The sequence below is a fragment of the Glycine max genome, chromosome 17 (genome assembly GCF_000004515.6).
Source record: "Glycine max cultivar Williams 82 chromosome 17, Glycine_max_v4.0, whole genome shotgun sequence".
Lineage (NCBI taxonomy): Eukaryota > Viridiplantae > Streptophyta > Magnoliopsida > Fabales > Fabaceae > Glycine > Glycine max.
In genome coordinates this window covers 25499499-25522669 of record NC_038253.2, presented here as the reverse complement: position 1 = coordinate 25522669, position 23171 = coordinate 25499499, and the positions used below count along the sequence as shown (strand labels likewise).

General features: G+C 36.1%; 1 non-coding gene and 2 pseudogenes across 1 annotated transcript; all 3 read right to left on the bottom strand.

Moving 5' to 3' along the window:
• Nucleotides 1–2354: 2354 nt before the first annotated feature.
• Nucleotides 2355–2508, bottom strand: LOC113000029 (U4 spliceosomal RNA). The gene has a single exon (XR_003265302.1). It is a non-coding gene; the product is annotated as a U4 spliceosomal RNA (small nuclear RNA).
• Nucleotides 2509–3935: 1427 nt separating this feature from the next.
• Nucleotides 3936–5499, bottom strand: LOC100782911 (probable WRKY transcription factor 33; annotated as a pseudogene).
• A 5777-nt stretch (nucleotides 5500–11276) lies between these two features.
• On the bottom strand, nucleotides 11277–12019 carry LOC100782373 (probable WRKY transcription factor 53; annotated as a pseudogene).
• Nucleotides 12020–23171: the final 11152 nt, after the last annotated feature.

Genomic DNA, 23171 nt, shown 5'->3' with positions numbered 1-23171 from the left:
TTATCCTTTGAAACAACCTTGTTTGATTCTTCTTTGGCATCATCAAAATCATGTATTCATACATTCACATTCTCCCCCTTTTTGATGATGACAAAAAATGGTCAGTCTGCACCTTTTGTCATCCAGAGGCGGCGGGCCTGATGACTTGCGGAGACAAAATTTGGTCATTCCGCACCCCTTTGCCATTCAGACACAGTCGTGTCCGATGGCACGCAGAGACAAAAATTGGTCATTCTGCACCCTTTGTCATCCAGAGGCGGCGGGCCCGATGACATGCAGAGACAAAATTTGGTCATTCCGCACCCCTTTGCCATTCAGACACAGTCGTGTCCGATGGCACGCAGAGACAAAAATTGGTCATTCTGCACCCTTTGTCATCCAGAGGCGGCGGGCCCGATGACACGCGGAGACAAAATTTGGTCATTCCACACCCCTTTGCCACTCAGACACAATCGTGTCCGATGGCACGCAGAGACAAAATTTGGTCATTCTGCACCCTTTTGTCATCCAGAGGCGGCGAGCCCGATGAATATGATTCACAAGTTATAGATAATTGTAAATAGATTTTATTAGGTGTAGATTGATTGTAATTAGATAAATAGAGTAGGGATATATATCTTTTAGATTTCATTAGGTGTATATATCTTTTAAATTAGATTTAGGTAGTTAGTTATATATTAGATATATTGCTTTTTTTTTGTTTTAAATATATCTTTACCAACTAATATAATTTAGAATAATAGAGTAGTTATATATAATTTTTATTTTCAGATTTTATAAAATTTCAAAAATAGATATATATATATATATATATATACATTTTTTTTTGTTTTTGTCTATTAGTAAATATATCTTAAATTATCTAATTAGAGTAGTTTTATTTTCAGATTTATTTCCCTTTTATTTAAAATATTTTCAGAAAATCATAAAAATATATATCTTTTTAACTTTTTGTTCATTATAGGATAATTAGTTTTTAATTTTTAGATTTTATTTATCTTCTAGTGTACAAAATTAAAAAAACTAAAAATAAATACATCTTCTATTTTTATTATCTTTTTCTTTAATTAAAATGCTAACTATTCCTTAAGTAAATTTAGATATAATTAGCATTTTAATTTTAGATTATATATTTTATATAAAAAATTTCAAAAATTTTAATTAAAAATATATCTTTGATTTTCTGATTTTTATTTTTTAGTACTTGGGATATTTTACTTTTATTTTTAGATCTAATATTTTTCTTTTAGTTAATTTTTAGAAAATGTGACAATCTTTTATTTTTATTGTTTAAACTAATTAAACTAATCACTCTACTCACATCTATTCCAAATTTTTATTTTATGCTTACAAGCTAGGTACAAGAAGCAAAACGACCATTCTAACTCCTCTTGATCCCGAAATGGAAAACACTTTTCCAAAGCTAAAGGGAGAATCTTCGTGTGCCAAGAAGCCACTGTTCAAAGAAGGATTCCCTTCAAGCTCATCAACCGAAATAGACAACGAAGGGATGACAAAAATAGAGCAAACCATGGCAAAATTAGCAACCGGTCAAGGAACCGACATGAGCCAACCAATTAGGCCACCAAACACCGGGGACAATCAAATCAATTTCCCCTCATGGGTCCACACACTACTACAAAAGTATGATTCAACATCATTTCATCTTCGTCGGTTATAAAAAAACCGATGTAGTAAAGCTCATGGTGACATTTTTGAAATTAATACCAAACTTTTTTAAGGCATTAACGACGGGATGTGAATGTTACATATAAAACTGCCTTTGTTTCTAAGCTGACTACTACGGTTTTTTGAAAACCGCCTTTGTCTAAAGTCTCATATTTATAATTACTTTAATTTTTTGCTTTTCAATCTTTCGAACACATACGTGCCTTTACATCTCACTCTCGCCCTTCACCCTGTCGTGACCTCCACAGTCTACCACAAGCTCCGTCGTGACCTCTGAAGTTTGTCGCAAGCTCGTCGTGGCCGTGGTGGTAGTCTATCTCAGTCTCGTCCCACCGTCACAGCTAGCCCATTCCCTTTATTGCTTCCAGCTGCCTCTGGCCATTGTGCAGTAAGTACGAATGTGTTCATGTTCCTAAATTGAATTTCTTTGTTGTTCCCTGATTTGTTATAGCTTTCATTCATATGTGGCTGGTGTTTGCAACATGCTTATGAATTTGCTGACATTGTGAGTTTGTGTTTGTTTAAACCCTACATATACTAAGTTTTAATTAGAAATCCCTTTTTAGAAATCCCTTTTTAAAATCTCAGCCTGTTTGGGGAATAGTACTTTGTATTTAAAATGTAAGATTCAATTTATGAGAAATTTTTTTTAACTCAGTTTGTAAGGCTTTGCCCATGAGGAAGCCCTTCCAGAAATTCTCAAAGGCCTAGGGTGAACCCAGACCCAATAGGGGGTTTGGAAATAGTTTTCAACCAGCAATGGACGTTTTTTGGTTAGAACCTCACTACTAGCTGCATCATTGCCCCAAGCGCAAAGATGGTTTGTAAGAGACTATGTTTCCCCACTTTATGAGATGAGAACTTCAGCCAACCAGCCACCACAAGCTGAACTCATCAGGATTATTCATGAAACAAAGAAAGCTTAATAACAATGCCTAAGGAGGAGCATTACAAAGCACCCATCTTGGTCCTGTTAGGGATAAACATGTCGTTGAAGTACATTCAACATCTGGTTATAAAGGACTTTTACCATGGCATACTACAGTGACTAACACTGTATTCAGAATCATTTTCATCCCTTTTATGAACTTCCCTCTTTTTTATGAACTGCCCTCTTTTTTAGTCTTTGTTTCCCACCTCTTAAACATCTGCATTTTCCCATTTAGGTTTCTTGTTTTTTTGAGGAATGGCGGAAATTATGTTTTATATGGACAAGACTGTTGGTTGGAATTGGAATGAGAATCAACATGGTGCTCATACTTTTGTTTTCAAATAAATAAAAGTGGGCATGCTACTAATATTTAATTTATTATGGTGCTTTTATTATAAAGTTACACCTTGTTAGGAAACCAAAAATTAGAACAGAAATAAGGGCTTTATTGTATCCAAGAACAAGCTCGATGAACAAATACATTAAAGGAATCAGTCTTAAACATATATTTTTTAATTAATGAGTGTACACTAGCCTTAAGCATCTATAGTTTTGAAACAAAATAAGGAAGTATAATGCTTTTCCCTTTAATGACAAAATTAGTAGAAAATAATACAGTGGTGAACACACAAATAAACAGAGTGATTGAAAGAATCCAACATTGGAACTAGATTTTTTTTATTAAATAATAATATGAATTATTGAAGTAACGAATGCTAACATCACATTAATATACTTTGTTAGAGAAAAATGAAAGGAAGTCCACTAAATTTTCATTTCTTATTTGTTTTCATTTATTGTTTAGTAGAACTTATGTGAGGTCCATCTAATAGTAAAAATATTTGTTAATAAAATAGTGTGAGAAAGTATAAATTTAGCATTTATTCTAGAGTTAGACAAATTTCTCAGCACCATGAACATTTTCCTGACTAAATCAGAAGTCACTGACTATTTCATAATTTTAACAAACAAGGACTTTGATTGAAAAATTTATAGTCAACAACACAACCCAAAGTAACCATAACTAGTAAGAGTAGACATTTGTATACCAAACTAGAAATTTCCAACAACTAGTATTAATGTTAGAGTAATTGAACAAAAGCAACGAAATAATAATAGAATTGAAGGTGAACACGTTTTCTGTCTCTCCTATCACTAAATTGAAAGTTCAAACAAGGCTTAACTCTTGTCAAGCTTTACAAAGTTGTAGTTCTAGTCGCTAATCTTAGTACAGAAAAATTAGTAGACGCTCATGATTTTCTTATTCCTATAATCTATACATAAACATATCAGTGATATTTTTATGTGTAATTTTCTAGTGTTGTTCTGCTTCCAAATTTAAGTTATTTGATAAAAAAGACGGAAGGATCAGGTCATTGGCCGAAAATTCGATGCTTCCGGGGCTTAGCAACAAGTCCATTGGAAAAGGTTCTTGGCTTGCAGATGTTGGTGACTTTGTGAAAATGAAGTGAGTTTGTGAAACTTGCTAAGTTAGAATAATTAGTCACTGCCTAATAGGGGTAGGAGTTGTTACATTGCTGGTGTTGGTGTTGTTATTTATAGAAGTTTTGTTCATGCTATAGCTTGAGTTTCCTCGTCCTAAAGGTACATCATGGATATGTTTCCCTTCATAAGTTGTAATGACAACTTTCATATATGTGCAGCTCTCTCAACATGTTTTATCACTGGACAACCCGTGGCTATGAATTTGTAGTAACTCCTGCAAAAATAATATTTGGAAAATTCATGGCCTTAAGTGGTTGGTAATAATATAAATTGTAACAGTTAAAACCATACGACTAATCAATTCTATTAAGAGTGGTTTTTGAAATAAATGAATAATATAAATGTTTTTTTATACTATCATCCAATTACAAATCATGTTGAGTTTGTCGATTTTTTAATAACTAACTTAAAAGTCCACAAACATGATTTTTGATTGATTCACAATCAATTTTTTTTACACTGGTCCAATAGTACATCACAGTTAAACTCTTCTATTAAAATCTAAAAGATGGAAATACCTTGGGTTTGGGTTTCCTTTAACTACTTTTTGTCCATATTTCCTCCACCTATATCCATCATCAACTAGAAAAGTCAATTTCACTCGTGGTTTGAACTACAAGTCTAGGTTCCTTAACAATTCTACTCCCAGCACAAGGAAAGGAATGACCATCATTTTCATTCTCCCCTTACATGAAATAATGAGAATTATAATTATAATTAGTCACACAATAATGAAGTTCACCAAGTAGTTTCATTTTAACAATACAAATCAGGTTATTAGAGTGATATAGTGCCATTTGTTGATCATCTTTTGGCCATATTTCCAAGGTCATCATCACCCGGCCCCCTCTAGAATAACAAGTATATGATGTTTTCTCAACATCTTCCTCTCCCACACATTGATCAGAAATCCCAGAGTTGGTGCAGGTCGAAGAAGTTTGATGAATTCATTGAGAACCATATTTTCTACCATGTGGGTTTGGATGATTGTGGCTTCCCTTGCATACTATTTTAGTGATATGTCCCTCCAAAGACCTCTCAACTTTCTTGTTTGTTGGACAACTTGGGTGCATGAAGTTGTAATCACATGGTAGATTTTCATTTCCTTTTACTTGTTTCTCTCCATACTTCCTCCAATTGTAACCATCTTCTGATCTCTTTTTTTCCCTATTAGACTTAGGAGCATAAGTGGAGTTAAAATGAACAGAACCAGGAGCATAATTGCTTTGTATTTCAGGTTTGATTGAGGCTAATACTACTGAGAAGACTTGAGTGCATGAATATTCAGGTTTTGTTTCGGTCCTCTCAGATGAGAAATCTGTTTGGTTTACAACTTCATTAGATATCATTGTGTTTTGTTTCTTTAGTGGTTGTTGTTGTTCAAGTGGAACAAAAATTACAAATAGATAAATTAAGTGCCAAGATTAGCATATTCCATTCCAAAACATCAATAAGTCACGACTTGTTTATTGTGACTATGTAGTTTGATAACCATTACAAGGAAGTTAACGAATTTTGAAGATTGAAAACCTGTTGGAAACTTACTAATAAATTCTTGTGTTTGTTAAGTAAGTTTAATGCCATTTAATATTGAGCATGTCTAGTTCAAAAACATTTTATTAAGCACACAACAATGAGCTACAAATTTTTTATCAATTGGCGCAAAATAAGAGATATCTTTTATTTTCCAAAGCAGTAAAGAATTTCTGAAAGCATGCATGAAATACTTTTAAGTTTGGTTTTATCAACTTACAATTCAACAGTCAAGTTTTGAATTGTTCAAACATGCTTGTGCCGACCAATTGTGGATAAATAAATTAATGTAAAGAAGGAATAGAAAATGACACAATTAACAAATAGTAGATGGCTATAAAACAAACTAGTCCAAGCAATTCAACATACACAGATTGAACAGGAAACGGTCTCGTACCCCTTAATGTTCAAGTAAATAAATACACCCTGAAAATAGGTGCTTTAACTTAAATTTACTTTGTCATTCGACTTTGGTTATGCTTGAATGGGAACTATTTAGTGTTACTAGGTAGGTTATGTTCATTATCATCACTAACTAGCTTTAATATTGGCACACATGCAATACATGTGTCAGGTTAACAACATCATTCTTTTTTTATTAGCAAAAGGAACATGAATTTTCTAGCTTGATTGTTTGGTTTCTTAATTTTCATATTATATTTAAGGGTGAAAAAAGGAGCATTATACTCTTACTTCTTAGGTGCAGTACATAAAGAAGTTTAGAGTATGGAGGCTTGATTTCTAGCTTTGTCTTGCCTTAATTCCTAGCTTGCATTTTAATCCTTTGTCTTGCCTTAATTTCTAGCTCTGTTGAGTTTTATTTTAATCCTTTGTCTTGCCTTAATTTCTAGCTTGTATTTTTTTTAAGGTTATAGCTTGTTATTTGTGTGTCATGTTAGGCTATTTTGTTTTACTTTTAGTTGTGGTTGTCATGTTGTATCGTACTATTACTATCATGTGTTTTGGGTTCTCTCTCTATGTTTGCTTAAGTTTGTCTTTATGATTATCCTTTTCCTTATTGTTCCATCAATATTCATTTTTTAATATTTTATATCATTTATTTACTAATGAAATAAAGTATATAAATTCTATAATTAGGATTAGTAGTTGATAATAATGAAGAGTAAGTATGCATTAAAGAAAAAGAATTCAACTGGTGTTTAGCTTTGAAATGAAGTGATTTCTTGAAATAATGTTGGAGATGATTGAACATTAAGTTATCTTAGTTCATTTTACCTAACTCAACCCCATAAAACCAACTTGTAAGGTGAGGATTGGCCAAAAGCTATGACAACAACTTCATGCTAACAAACCAACAACTGTCATAACTAACTAACTAACTCTACTTAACAAAGTAAAAACAAAATACATCAATTCTACTCTTCTACTCTAAGAATAAGGGATTAGATTCAATTTATATTTTTCTCATTAAAGAAATATTACACATCAAGGCTCATCTTTTATGATATTTTTGAACTAGTTGTCTTCTTTGGTTTTGGCAGATCCCACTGAACTTTGAAGTAAACGATGAATCTCGATTTCACCTCTGCCACACTGCGACCTTGAAGGTATAAACCCTACTTTGTCGCCAAGTAAAATGCTTTCATTTTACCACTGTATAGTCTATATGTTTATGTTTTTTGACAGATTACATTTCCAGTTGAGGAATATACCATTTTTCACTATACGTAGGTGCTTGTGTTTATTGTTGAATGATGTTTTGTTTGTCTTTGAAGTATGAACAAATACGTTTGATGCAAGAAAACATACTATAGCTTTAAAAGTACCCCAAAACATACTATAGCTCTAAAATAACCCTAATAATGGTGGCTGTGTTTGGAAGTTGAAGATTAACTATTTATGTTAGACCCAAAAAAATATACTATAGCTTTAAAAGTACGCAACCACTTGGATCATAAGTGTATATAAATCCAAAGCAAACATGTACTAAAAGACACTGACATCTTTCCAGAAGAAAATTTTGATTCCATACATATAAGGATGCTTCATTATGCTAAACTTCTCTGGCTTGCCTCAGCTTAAAACATTTTTCTTGTCAGCCCACCACTTTTTTGAAAATGAACACTGTTAATAAAGTTTTGTTTTGTTTCTCTTGTTAATTTCAAATTATGGTCATTGTTTCATAGGAGGCCATAAGAAGTGGCAAGTAGCCTCTGGCCATCGTGGGGCATTTCAAATTCATAGCAGTATAGTCATAGTGAATAGAAAAAAAAAATCAGCAGCTTATAGGGAAAGACCAACCACGAGTCGCCAATGCAAAGAATACAAACGCAAATATGCAAGCATGAGCTTGTACATATACAAGGCAAAATGATGTTATACTATGGATCGTGTATATTTTTGCTTCTTGAGTGTGGTGTTCATGAGCCTTGAATGATGCTATACTATACATATTGCTTTTAGATTGGTCTGAAGGTTATCATTTAATTTGGAATTGCATCACTACCCCTAGGTAGGTACATATAGGGCATTAAAGTCAATGTTTGTGAGTTATACATATAGTAGTATTGATAGTAATGTTAATTAGTTGTATCCACTATTGGTATAAATAATTAATGCCAGCTTGTAATGGGCCTTTTATGCAGAAGGGAAAATAGAAGGTCCACGAAATTATGCCTTATGATTTAAAGACTTCACAGCTGTCATTTCAGTGTGATTTTAGGAAATTTAACCAGGTACATTTTGAACTCAATGTTGAATTCATAGACATCGGTCCCAAGCATTTGGCATATGTAATATGACTGATATTTAAGTCAGTAAATTTATTAGATTATGATGCAATTGGTCCTATTAATTGCAAAATCCTTCAATATATATAGTGTTCAATACTATATTGATGATATTGTGGTGCAAATCACTCTCAAGATATTGGCCAACATTATTTACAATTATTTCCTCATTCATTATTGGGAAGTGACTTGAAATCCAATTTTATTTTGAATTTTGGTACAAAGCAACTAGTTCATTCATAGTTTTGCACTACTTTGGATGTTTTCAATGTTCATGTAGTTCTAGATACTTTATTTGTTTATGCTATAAATAGGGCTTTGTTTTGATTGACATGTTAGGATGTGCATACAACTCATAGTTAAGAGGTTGTGACTGAAAATGTTACTAATAAGACCATTAATACCTTGTCAGTTCCAACCTTAGTGTTAAGGTGTTCATTTTAAATGGGAAAATGATCAAAGGCTTTGTAAAGAAATGGGTTAATGATGGATTTCTATAAGCCAACTTGTAAGGGACAAAGAGTACTACTACTACTACTACTACTACTATTAGTTGTTAAGGGTTGTGAATCATTGTAATTGTTAGAAAAGTATTGGTTGGCTAAGGTAGTTTTCTTTGTCATTGGATAAATGTTTTCTAAAAAAAATTGGGGTGTTGTGTTCATTAGTTTTTAGGATATGATGATCAAAGGTTCTTGTTTCAGGTAGGGAAGAGACCCAAGTGTGAGACAAAGCTCTTTGAGCTATATGTTAGTTGATGAATACGACTAAATTTTGTGTATAAAACCTGTGTAAATTGTATCAAACCCCTCCAATTTATGGTTATTTTGTAGTGTTGTAATTACTTTTGGGTAAAGATAGGTAATAAATACTTAGTACTTCCATTTTGTGTGTTTAATAATCATTTTCTCTCAATTTCAGGTTAATTAGGCGAGTTTGTGAAGTGCTAATTTTCACCCTCTCGCTAAGCCAATCTGTTGGCTTAGCGAGCCATCTACTGAGCGCAACATTCCTCGGCTAAGCGAGAGGAAGAATCTGGAAGAAGGATGAGTTGTGCATGTTCACTGAGCGAAGGGCCATCCCACTAAGCGCACAGCTTCAGTCCACTCGCTGAGCAAGAAAAGCCCGCGCTAAGCCAAAATTCACTAATGCGCGCTAAGCGGTTCAGAATTGCGCTAAGCGCACGAGCACAAACAAAGCCACTATTTAAGCCTGAAATCAAATTTTGGAAGGGAGTTTGGCCTTTTCTTGAAGCTTCTGCATGTCTAGAGAGTTCTAGAGAGAGAAAGGTCCAAGTTCTAGAGAGTTTGAGAGATTTTGTTGTGTGAAGATCTGCAGAGACCAGAGCTTGAAGAGGAAGCCGTCCTGAGAGCTTGAGATGAGTTTGTGAGTGATTGTGAGGACCTAGAGGTGGAGGAGACATCCCCACTATTTGTATTTCTGCAATCTGTCATCTTTCTCTTCTCTTTGTTGTAAAGGAAGCTTCCCAGTTATGGAAAGCTAAATCCTTTGTTGGATCTTCCATGTAGGTACTTGATGTAAATATCTTTTTATCTATCTAATGATGTTTTGTGTGTTCCCCGTGCTATCAGTATTTCATTCTAGTATGCTTTCACCTTGATCACGTACATGCATGCTTTGTTAGGGTCATTCAACAGTGGAAACTGGTCTGATTCTTAGAACTTGATAGGATAGGGCTAGTTTGTCGTACTATCACGAGGGATCGGGGTACGATAACCTAGTTGTTGTATGTTTGTCTTAATGCGGTCTTGGCTGAGTTTAGTCCAACAAGAGGAATCTACGGACGATGCTTGATCAGGATTAGGCTAGACTATCACGAGGAATCGGGGTTTAGCATTTCAGGAGACACCATAGAACGCATAAGCATTGTTAAGTAGAGAATATCCTTTTAACATTAGGCACCTATTAGGAAGACCAACGTGTCGTCTATTTGTCTTTACATATCATTACTCATGTAATTTTCCTTTTAATAGTTAGGTTACACACCTATTCATAGTAAACATATCTCTTTTCACACTAGAAACCTATTCATTGAAATAGCTATACCAAGTAACACAAGTTCCCCGAGAGTTTGATACTCGGTTCTTACCGTTTTATACTACTTGTGCGATCCGGTGCACTTGTCGGAAGCGAACACAATACAATTGGTTTTGTAGAATATCCTATAGATAGCCTAATATTCCTGCATATGTTGAAAACCAATTTAATTAAAGAAGTCCAAAAATGATGTTCTTGACAACCAATAACACTTGAAAATTGAAACTCCTAAGTAGTTTACCTACTGTCTACATTTGTTCAACACACATAGTTAGTTGATATTTGATAATAACCATTTAAAATTAACTAAAGTGAATGTATGATATATAACTACCAAAACTGATTTCATATTAATAATAACTACACATTATACAAAATTAACACATAAATTGTCAACCCCTTTTTGAATCAGTCCACTAGAAACATAACTCATGTCACTGTAGAAATTTACTAAAGTCACAACACATGCCAGTGTACAACACAAGTCCACTAAAATCATTTTCTTCTTTGACCACCAACATTCATTACAGAAGCAGGCTTGAACTCATTGATCATCCAATGAGTTTTCACTCCTTTGAATTTTTATTGGTTGAAATTGACTAAAAAACACAAAAATGTTCAAGGTCCTACATCTTATTTAATAAATCTTTCTAAAAACAATTATCTAATAAAGTGTGATCCTGACACTCTTCTAAAAATTATATATGTTGTGTATGTGTTATGTGTTGTGTGTCTGTAAGAATATGTGCTGTTTAGTTATATATTTTCACTAATAATGATAAATTGATAATGCAATGTTATTTTTAACTTCAGCTACTCTTAGCAGTGTGTTTGTGCAATAAAAATTTCTTAGCAAAATTGTCATCTTCTTCTAATCTCTGCACTTGCTTCGTGGCCTGTCACCCCTTAGTATTGCGGAAGGTGCACCTACAATAGCTTCTGCAACATGTAAGAATTCAATCCATTGTTAACTAATTCTTGTCTTTACTGACAAATTTTTAAAAATTACATATTCCTTTACCTGGGATATTTTGCACTAAGGATGTCTTTTTTTCCATATTTTCTCCAGCTGTAACAATCTTCAAGGGGACCTTCAATGCCGTTGTCGATCTTCACTCTAATCTGTTCAGCCCATTTCGGCATGATCTTTCTTAAACAAAATTAAATTGCCACCATTGTTAGTATACATACATATAACTGAATACTGATTTAGTTATTGCTTGATAATAAGTTGACTTCTGCGTGCTACTAACAACCTCTTAGTAAAGTTTACTTTTTCTTTGAATTGTGTTTAAATTGCTGATGATCTTGAGCGCCTTCCCTCAATGGTGAGGAAATTTGTACAAGTTGGTTGTTGCATGGACATTGGTTCATTCCATCTTAGAAGAAGTAAATCATTGTCATATGAGGACAATATCCTCTACAGTAGTAAGTCCCTAGTGTCAACAAAGAAGGGTGAACTCAAGTCTTCCTTCAACTTTCTTGCTATCTCCAACCCCTGAATTAGATCACTCATGACTGCATTCTGCTCCACAGTCCTGTCACTTTCCATTCATACTATCTTATTGTGCCAAAGAGCAATCACACTTATTTCTTTCTAAAACAACCTGCTTCTTAGTAGGTAGATGGATATAAATGGTATAATATAGTGGAAGGAGGTGAAACAAGGTTTCAGTTTAAGTTCTTTTGGGCAAAAGGCTAGTGAGAACAATGTTTATGCTGAATGAAGTAAATGACGGATTTCTATTTAATGGTTAATGCGTCTAGCTATCTTTGGAGATTAATTTTAAGTTGCAAATAAGTCAAAGTTTGACTGAAACTAATACTGGTATTTTGTAAGTAAGGTAGAATGGAATGTTGACCAAGACCAGCCCATGTAAGTGTGATGGTGATAAATGCTTTTTATTTTTGCTTATATCAACCTTTTATTGTTCTATATATAGAAAGTAAATATTGTTACTTGTTGCATTAATTAATTGGAGAATCTATGATTGTGCTGATCCAGCCATCAATTATTTATTCTAATAATTTGATGTAATTAAAACTCTAAAAGAAATTAACTCCATAACGTGTTAGTAAATGCCACTCTCCAATAAAACTCTAACAGGTTATACATGCCAAATAATAGAAGAAAAATGATTTGACAAAAAAGGATTTTATTTTTCATGAAGTAGAGCAGTAGTAGGTGAGTGCAGTGGTTGGATGACAATTGACAGCTACCTTCGAAACCTTCACCTTCTACTACTATGTTCTATCCATAAAGACACAAGTATACATACATAGTAGCTAATACCAATTTTTTGGATAAATTACAGAGAAAAAAATGACTTAAATTTGAAGACAATAAGTCTAAACCATATTTTAGTAAGTAAATGTAATCATCCAAATATTAAACTTCATGCATATCAATTTGTCCTGTAAGGATTGTTTAGAGCCAAAGCTATTATTATTGATATGTAGAAGAAAATCCATGGTCTGCATAGAAATTGTAAAAATAGTGAATTTTTTTAACTTGAAATAAAAGATTCCCAAAGATTAAAGCCTCATGGATTTGCATTGAATAACGATGGTCTGGTGCCAAAGTTTGAGGATATAAGAGGAAATTGGTATTAAAATGGAAGAAATGATACAAATAAAACAAAATGAAATATAGGAAGCACATGAGTTAAAATTTAAAAATTATGGTTTTGTTAGTATAACAACCCTAAGAAAAAAACAAATGAAGGGTCCATGATTCAAAACATAGGTTGAAGATAAAGGGAAATATTGTCTTTCTCATGCAAAGACCCTACATTTTGTCATTGTAGGCTTCGTAGGTTTTGTTTGTAGTAAATAAATTTCGTATACCTCAAGGCTCAAACTTATTTGGAATGTAGCCTAAGTGAAACATTCTAAAACAAAACTTTTAAAATGGTTTTTCAAGTTTAACAAGCTCACAAAGGGGATTATATCAACATGTAATGCGGTAAAGCTGTTATCCAAAGTGGCCACAAATCAGGTTGGTTAATAAAGCCAATTTGTTTAGGCAAATCAGGTTGTTAATAAAGCCGGTTTGTTAATAAAGGCAGTTTGTTATGGGTAGTGTTTACCTATAATTCTAATAGTGATTTAGAGCCAAACCCTAAGTTGATGTTTAGGCAAATCAAGTTGGTTAATAAAAAGGAGTTTGTTAGGCTCAGTGTTTACCTATAATTCTCCTTTATTAAATGAAATAGGAAGCTCTCCAACTATTGGCCAACTCAGTGCACTAGAAACCCCATATGTGATCAAGTATGCAAAAAGCCATAACAAGCCAACAACCACCATAACAAGCCTTTCAACTTTTGTTTTGTAAATTACAGTGTAGTTTACAAAAGAAAAGGTGAAACGAAATATATTGAGCTGGTAGAGGAGGAACAGGCACGGATTGGTGCTGATTCTTCTAGTGGGACCTCCAATAAATCTGAGAATTATAAGGAGGAAGCACGAAATGCAACACAGGAGCATAAACCAAAGAGGGTGGAGAGTGTCAATGCTGATGCAGAAGCCTTTGGTGATCACTGGAAAATTCATATTGCTCTATGCATTCTGAAGCTGCACCACTAAAACATACGAAGAAAAGAGATACACGCCATCAAAGTGTGTCATTGGACAATAAGACAGGAGATTCAACTGTACTGAAGATAGGAAATTCGGCTAAAGTTGTGATAAAACAAGACATGAAGGGAAGAAGGCATAAATATGGGTTTAACAACAACAAACGTGAGAAGGCAGAGAAGAAAACGGTGGTGGATGATGAAACTGGCGACAAACATCAGCTGCATGAAGTCCTAAGGATGCCATGCACATGTGTATTTATGAAAATATAGTATTTATATTCCATCAAGCATACATTGACTGTTGATTACATGTAATAGACTTTTTATAACATGGTTGCCCCAAATCACAAATAAAAGGCAGAACTACCAATGTTTCGGAGTCCTTTGGTTAATTTGTCTTGTCTCCTTCTGTGGTGGGGTTTTGTTGGGTTTTATGTTTTTGGAAGGTGGCACCTTGGGTGTCTTGTATCTGATCTCCTAAGTACCTCTGGTCCAGTTATGTTTTATTAATAATATTATACTTTTGCCTTCCAAAAAAAACTTATGACTGATCCTTTTTTGATTAATCCTATTTTGTATGTTGTTGTATGTTATTGTATAAAAGATCATGGGTTCTCCACCTGCCTCCACTCCTCCTCCTCCTCCTCCTCCTCCTCCTCCTCCTCCTTCGCCTCCTCCTCCTCCTCCTCCTCCTTCGGACGCATCGACTTTGCTGTCTGCCGTGAAGCGGACACGCAAAGCCTCACGTTTACGATCGTTGTCCACTAGACCACCTGGTGCTGAGAGACCAGTGGTGCATGTTGATCCTGCTACTGGGAAGGCCGACGGTTCACACAGGAAGAAATTAAGAACATATTTGGGGATTGTGGTGCGTGATAAGGTGGACGTCACCTACGAGAACTGGAAGGAGGTCCCTACTGCTCAGAAGGACCTGATTTGGGAGCATATTCAGGTATTTTTGTTTTCTTATTTGATTTTGTTCAATTAATAGCCAAAAAATACATTATTGTAACAAATAAACTTTATTTGATGTTGTCAGGCGGAATTTGATATCCCAGAGGCTTCTGACAGTAGGACGAAAAAGAAGTTACTGCAGACCGTGGGGGAGAGATAGAGGCAGTTTAAATCAGACCTCACGAGGAAATGGGCCCTTGCAGCCGATCAGGACGGTGTCGAGGACACTGTCTGTGAGAAATACGGCATCAGCAAGGAAAAGTGGGCCCACTTTTGCCAGACTCGCAGAGACCCTTCTTGGGAGGTATGTTCCTTGCCATTTAAGTTGTTTTTCATATTAAACATGATGTTGTTATACTTCATTCTACCCATTTCAAACATTAATGTTTAATTTTTTCAGGATGTGCGCAAGAAGGCACAGGCCATCCAGAAGCAGAATACTGCCCCCCAAGTTTTGTCACGTGGGGGTTATGATTATTTGGAGTAGAAGCTCCTGGCTGAGAAGACAAAGAAGAAGCTGGAGGAAGCTGCACAGTCAGGATGCATTGATGGCGTCATCGAACCTCCATCCCCTATCAGACGCCACGTGAAGTGGAAGATGGCCCGCACGAAGAAGACAGGGGAGATGACGACTGAGGCTGCAAAGGAAATCGCTGAGAAGATTGTAAGTCATTTTCAACTAACCATTACAATTATGTTTCAATATTTTGAGAATGCCATGTACCACTGTGTGTTTTCTGTGCAGGATTTTTTTTGAGGAGCAGGCCACACAGGGATCGTTCGTCCCCCATGGACGTCAGGATGTTCTCGCCGCTGCTATTGGACGTCCAGAGCACCCTGGACGTGTCCGTGTTGCTGGAGCCGGTGTCACCATCAAGCAATACTTTGGATCGGCTCCACGGACGTCCCGCAGCGCTTCCTCCCTGCCTCCTGACGAATTACAGCAGCTGACCCAGCAGATCAGGGACCAGCTAGAGGAGTCCATCACAGAGAAAGTGACGAGGCAGGTCATGGCATCCTTCAGCCAGCTTCAGTCGCAGATGCAATCTCAGGGACTTGCAGTGCCTCCTGAGCCTCTGGTTGGTCCCTCCGGTCCTCGAGTGAGCACAAAGGGGAGTTATGTTGATCCCTGAGGAAACGATCCTGAGACGGGTGACTCTGACAGGTACGACTTGTACATAGAAGCAGATCCTGCCTGCCTGGTTGCCATGGGGAGAGTTTATGAGGGATCCACTGTTGTTCATAATACTCCTTTGTTGTCTGGCCAAGTAAAGGTGAGTGTGAAGGAGGTTACAGATGCAGATGCTCCAGTTCCTATACCCATTTATGAGGTTTCCTTAGTGGGACAGACACTTCACACCTTCCTTGCTTGGCCGACACATCTGGTCAAGTCTTTATCACAACAGGTACTTATTATCCTTACTATATGTTTCTTCTTTTTAAATTAATTCATTAAGCGTGCCTCAAATTAGGCTATTTAACTTTGTTTCATGAACAGGTAGCTGTGTCTTCGGCAAAACCACCTCCGAAGCCCGATCCGGAGGTCTATGATCCGCTTTATCTAATGACATTGACCATCCCAGTGCTTTTCTTGAGGCCTTATCAGGTTAGATGGGATGCCACCGTGTTCGGGGTCTTTAATCCAGATTTCCCCCTCTACATAAAGCACGAAGACCTCTCCGAAATCGCACACGGTGGTCAATGTCTTAGCATATCAGTGTTACAGTTGTGGATTCTGTAAGTCTTTATATAAAAGGCTTTTAATTACCTAAGTTATGGCTTTCAATTCATAAATATTTAACTTTGACTTAACATAAACAGGCATCTCACTGAAACATGTATGCGAGTGGGGAATTCTGATATCTATGGATTCCTCGAGCCACAGTCCATTCAGAGGTCTGGGCAATCGTAGTTTGAGTCTAAAAGTTACATAAAGAGTTGGATGCAGAGTTCACAACGCGATGTCTATCTTGGAGCCTACCTAAATGGGTTAGTCACAAAATAACTAAATTTAATTAATGTTTACTAATGTACTAACCCATTTTAGGTTCCACTGCAGCGGACACTGGCAGATGGTGGTCATCCTGCCCAAGGAACACCTAGTTGTCTGGTTTTGTTCATTGCATAACAGGCCAGACAACTACCTTAAGGGGATTATTAATAGGTTAGTGTTCTTTTCAATACATTTGCATTGTAATACCTCAACGTACAACACTAGTTTTTAATTGTTACTCATATGGAACAGTGCTATCAAGGGTCTTGATGATGCTCCACAGCCTAAATCAAAGGCTTCTGTTAGGTGGATTGTCGTCAAGGTACATCATTTACATAAAACTTCCACTTATATATATTTCTTTATGTGTCTGTACACTAGTTGTTTAATTAATATCCAAATTTCATTATGTATTTAGTATAATAGACAAAAAGGAAGTACTGAGTGCGGCTACTATGTGATGCACTGGATGTCCACCATCATTTTAGGAACTTTTAGGAATAATTGGGAAGCAGTAAGTTTATTTCAAACAAAATCGATTTATTTATAATTTGTATTACATTATTAACTTATTATGATTTATTTCATCATGCAGTATTTTAACGATCCTAGACCATTGGAGCCAGAGAGATTAAAAGCATTGCGGATCCAGTGGGCACAATTTTATCTCCGAGTTAGAGATCAGGCCTAGAATTTAGGGACATTATCTTTAGCTTTAGTTTACTTTGGTTTAACATTTTTTACATTTTCTATGTAACATGAACATTGAATTCATTTGATGATTGTTCTTTATGATAAATCAATTATTTGATGTTTATTATCATTAAAACTGCTTGAAAGCAGAATAAAATGTTTATTTGTTGTGAATTGGGCCTGGAATTGCATTTGACAGGTACAATTTTGGGTTTACTGTAAAAATAGAAAGTATATATAAAAAAATACTTGAGAACAACATCGGTATTAACAAAAACCGATGTTAATATCATAAACAACATCGGCTATTTACAAAAACCGATGTCGATATGAACCTTAACATTGGTTGTAATAGAAAACCGATGTTAACATATGTATATTAACATCGGTTATTTGTGTATAACTGATGTCAGCGTTTGTATTTTAACATCGGTTATCTGTAGATAACCGATGTCAAATCTTGTACATTAACATTGGTTAGTTATAAATAACCGATGTGAACATTTGAATATTAACATCAGTTATGTACACATAACCGATGTTATACACAAAGAACTACACCAAATAAGTGTATGCATCATCAATGTTGACATCGGTTTTCTAGCAAAACCGATGTTAATGGAATATATTAACATCGGTTTTCTAATAGTGCATGTATTACAAGAGAATATAAACAAGACAAGTCTTATATTCTAGACACACGTGATACGTGTCTATTTTTGTTTTTATATGTGTGAATTTGTATTCCAATGGCTATTAGCATTTCCAGCAACTACTATATGATACGAGGATGGTCGTTCAGAGTTGACGTCGAGGAAGAGTAGACAATTAATACGGCTAAGAAGGTTGACTTTAAGAACTTTGCATCAGCCAAGACCGGTAGTTCACGTCGACCCTGCAACTGGGAGAGGATCAGGCCCACAAAAACATAAGTTCCATAGCTATCTAGGGGTTGTAGCTCGAGAAAAGATTCCTATTGTATATGACAATTGGAAACATGTTCCTGAATCTCTAAAGGACCTAATATGGGATAACATTTTGGTAAGTCTACTTAACAGGGAGGTGTATTTAATGTTCTTCTGTTAAACACCTGTTAATGTTGACATGTAGTAAATGTTACACTACAATATGTTTTTGTAGGCCAAATTTCATATCCCAGAAGCCCCAAAATGCCAAGAAGAAGGTGATGTCCATGGTGGCCAGTAGATGGAGGCAATTTAAGTCTACGCTGACCACTAAATTTGTGTATGCTGACACTGAGGGTCAGGATAAAGAAGATCCATCTAGAAAATATGGTATGGATCAACAAACTTGGGAGGAATTTGTTGCAAGCCGCAAGACCGCAAACTAGTAGGTTAGGTGTCCATGTGTTTTACTTTAAATTTAAATTAAAATATATGCAAATGATTTGAATTAAGTAGATGCAAATATTATATTAGGTATGACAGGAAATTAGGAAAAAGGCATCAGAGATACAAAAATACAATGACTTCCCCCACATACTATCTCGTGGGGATTATGATTTGCTTGAAAAAAATCTATTAGACGTGAAAAGGAAGAAAAGACAGCAAGAGGCAATGCTGATTGAGAATACACCATTCATTGAGGACCCTCCATCTCCCATTGAAAGACATATGAAATGGAAGTTAGGCCACACAAAGCGATATGTGCAGATGACATCTCAGGCGACACAAGAAATATTTGATAGAATTGTGAGTTCATGCACACCATATAATTTCATAAATGTTTTATTGTTAAATAAATTATTTTTCATTTGTTGTTTGTGTATGTCGTGCTTGGTGTAGGACTATTTACAAGAACAGACAATGCAGGGTACCTTTGTTCCCCATGGTCATGATGACATACTGAGTACTGCCATTGGGCGACCGGAGCACCCAGGTCGTTTTCGTGCAGCGGGGTCTGGTATGACAATCAGTCATTACTATGGAAGGGCATCATGTGGCTCGAGTAGTTCCTTTACATCCATCACCCAACAACAACTGGTTGAGATTATTTTAAGTCTTAAGGAAGAGTGGAGGAGTGAGTTGGAACAAGAAAAAAAACGGAGCCTAGAGAAAATGAAGAGTTAAAGGAGGCGATCAAAATAGAGTTATCCCAAAGGGGATCGCAGTACTCACCCCCGGTTGAGGCGGATATATAGTTATTAGGTGCACGTCTGAGCACAAAGGGGAGCAATCCTGAAACTGCTATTAATCCATCAGGGGAAGAACGTGTTGGTCATATGCTGCCGACTATGGGGTTGTATGTGCAACATGATCATTGTGCACACCTGGTGGCATTGGGAAAAGCATATGAGGGGGGGGTGATGTAGCTCCATGTGGAGCTTGTAGGCCTTGGATCTTCTTCATCAATTGATTCCTTTGCTTCTTGAAGATTAATGGCAGCGGAATGGAGAAGGATAAAGATGATTGGAGAAGCCACTTCAAGGAGAAGATAAGTCAAGAAGAAGCTCACCACCATAGGAAGCCATGGATAAGAGCTTGAAGGTAGGAGAAGAAGAATGGAGGCAGAAGGAGAGAGGGAGCACAAAATTTTGTGCCTCAAAAGAGGTCTGAACTTTGAAGTGTAATTCTCAAATGATCAAAGTTGAAAAAAATGCACACACATGGCCTCTATTTATAGCCTAAGTGTCACACAAAATTGGAGGGAAATTTGAATTTCTATTCAAATTTCACTTGAATTTGAAATTGAATTTGTGGAGCCAAAATTTCACTAATTATGGTTAGTGAATTTTAGCTATGGTTCAGCCCACTAATCTAAGATCAAGTCCAAGATTCTCCACTAAGTATGCTTAGGTGTCTTAAGGCATGTAAAGCATGAAGGACATGCACAAAGTGTGACTATATGATGTGGCAATGAGGTGTAGCAAGCAAATGCTCACCTCCCCCTCTAAAATTTAATTTGATTGGGCTTCTCCCAATTCAATTAAATTTATTTCTCAACACACATATCAAATATTCACTTAATACATGTGAAATTACAAAACTACCCATAATACAAGAACTAGTCTAGGTGCCCTAAAATACAAGGGCTAAAAAATTCTACATTTCTAGGGTACCCTACCTACATTATGGAGCCCTACATACAAGGCCCAAAAATAATGAAATCCTAATCTAATATGTACAAAGATAAGTGGGCTCATACTTAGCCCATGGGCCCAAAATCTACCCTAAGGCTCATGACAACCCTAGGGCCTTCTCTTGCATCTTTGGCCCAATTTTCTTGGGGTCTTCTATCCAATGCCCTTGGGGGGTAGTATTGCATCATCCCCTCCCCCTTGAAAAGGATTTGACCTCAAATCCAGAGGTTTTTGAAGCTCTGAGCTTTTTCCCTCAACACCTATAAAAAGAATAAAAACATATATATTAGTGGAGTTTGGTATGTTGAAGTAGGGTAAGGTTTGAAAACCCCTTTCTTGGGCATCTTCCCATGAGGGAACATGGTTCCTCACCAACTCAATGAGTGGTGCTACATGTACAGAAAAATATGTAACAAACCTTTTGTAAAAGTTTTTTAAGTCATGGAAGTCCCAAATTTTCCTTATACTTGGTGGAGTGGGCCACTCAGGAAGGACCTTTATTCTCTTAGGGTCCGTGAGAACCCCTTGATCTTTATTTAAAAAATTAAGGAAATTAATGCAATAAAACATACCTTTCTCTGTATTTTCATGTTGATTATTCCTACCAAAAAGTACGACAAACCTAAGGTGTCCCATATGAGCACCTAAGTTTGTATCGAAACTAAAAATAAGAACAAACCTACCTAATGAGTCCTTATGTATGTGAATCATGAAGATGTTGGATGCATGGGTGATTTTACAAAAGAGGGTTGCACCACTGAATACATTCATCATACCACCTATCATAGGGATTTGGTGCCTCATAATACCTATTTTAGGCACCAACAAAGTACAAGGAGTTAAGCTCTTACGAACCAAACCCTCATCCAACAACTCATTTACTTGAGGAATAACCTCAAGCTCAAGAGGTATGGCAGTGTGCTAAGGGATGTTTCCTTTGATAGGAGAAGGTAGAAAGATTGTTTAAGAAGGAGTGCTCTTTTGATATCACCTTTTGTTGCAAAATGATTTTCCTTCTTAACAATCTTCTTGGAGGAATCCTTTTCCTCTTGTTTCTTCCCCTTGGCCTTTGAAGACAAGGCCTTACTATCCTTCTTTTTCTTTTGTTTTTCTATTTTTTCTTCCTCATCCCTCTTATTTTTCATAGTTAGTTGATCTTTGGTCACCTGTGAGGGTGTTTGAGGATGCAACACAAATTTAGTGCCAAGATGGGTGAGGGTAATCTCATTAGTTAGGCCATTGTAAATGATCTTCCTATCAAATTGTCATGGCCTTCCTAAAAGAATATGCCCTGCCTCTATGGGAACTATATCACAATAAACTTCATCCTTATATATCCCAATGGAGAAAGGTACCTTCACTTGTTGGTTAACTATCATTTCCCCTTGCTCATTGAGCCATTAAAGTTTATAACATTTTGGGTGGGGAAGGATAGTGAGGTTCAACTTGGAAACTAATCTTGTGCTACAACAATTGCAACAAGATCCACTATCCACAATGAGAGAACAAGGTTTATCTAAAATTTTGCATCTTGTATGAAAGATGTTCTCTCTTTGGGATTGAGATAGATCACAAGATTGACCTCCAAGGAGCCTTTTAACCATTAGGAGATCACCTTCTTCGTGGGGGTAGACTTCCTCACTAGACTTTTCACCCCTTACTTCATCTTCACTTCCACTAGAGGAAGGGGAAGAAGTAGTCTCCTCTTGACTACTATAAATGTCTTGAGCCCTCATAATCATAATTTTCTTTGTGGGGCATTGAGAGGCAATGTGACCTCTCCCAAGACATTTGAAGCAATTAATGTTGCTAGTCCTTGCTTGGGAACTAGTCTTAAGGGTGGATTTCTCTATGGTCTTACCCTTATCGTCCTTGGGAATGTGCAGTCCCCAAAATTCCTTGGGCTTAGTCCTTCCTTGGATAAGAGTGAAAGCCATAAGATTTTGAAGAAGGCTTTCTTTTAAGTTGTTGCTCCACTCTTATACAAAGTTGAACTAGGTCATCTAGGTCCCTATATGGAAGGAGTTCAACCTTGTCCCTCACTTCCATATTAAGCCTACTAAGGAACCTAGTTATGCCTATTGTTTCCTCCTCCCTAAGTTCAGCTCTTAAAAGGAGTAGTTCCATTTGTTGTCTATATTCTTCAACACTCATACTCCCTTGTCTAAGCCTTTGGAGCTTGTCCATAAGCTCCCTTTCATAGTAGGAGGGAATGTGCCTCTTCCTAAGGGCACTCTTAAGATCATTCCAATACTCTACTGGAGGATCCCCATGAATCCTTCGTTCCCTAACAAGGGAAGTCTAGCAATAGAGGGCATACCCTTGAAAGCTAAGGGTAGCCGATGGAACTTTTCTCTCTTCACTAATATGATGGCAAGAAAAGAGT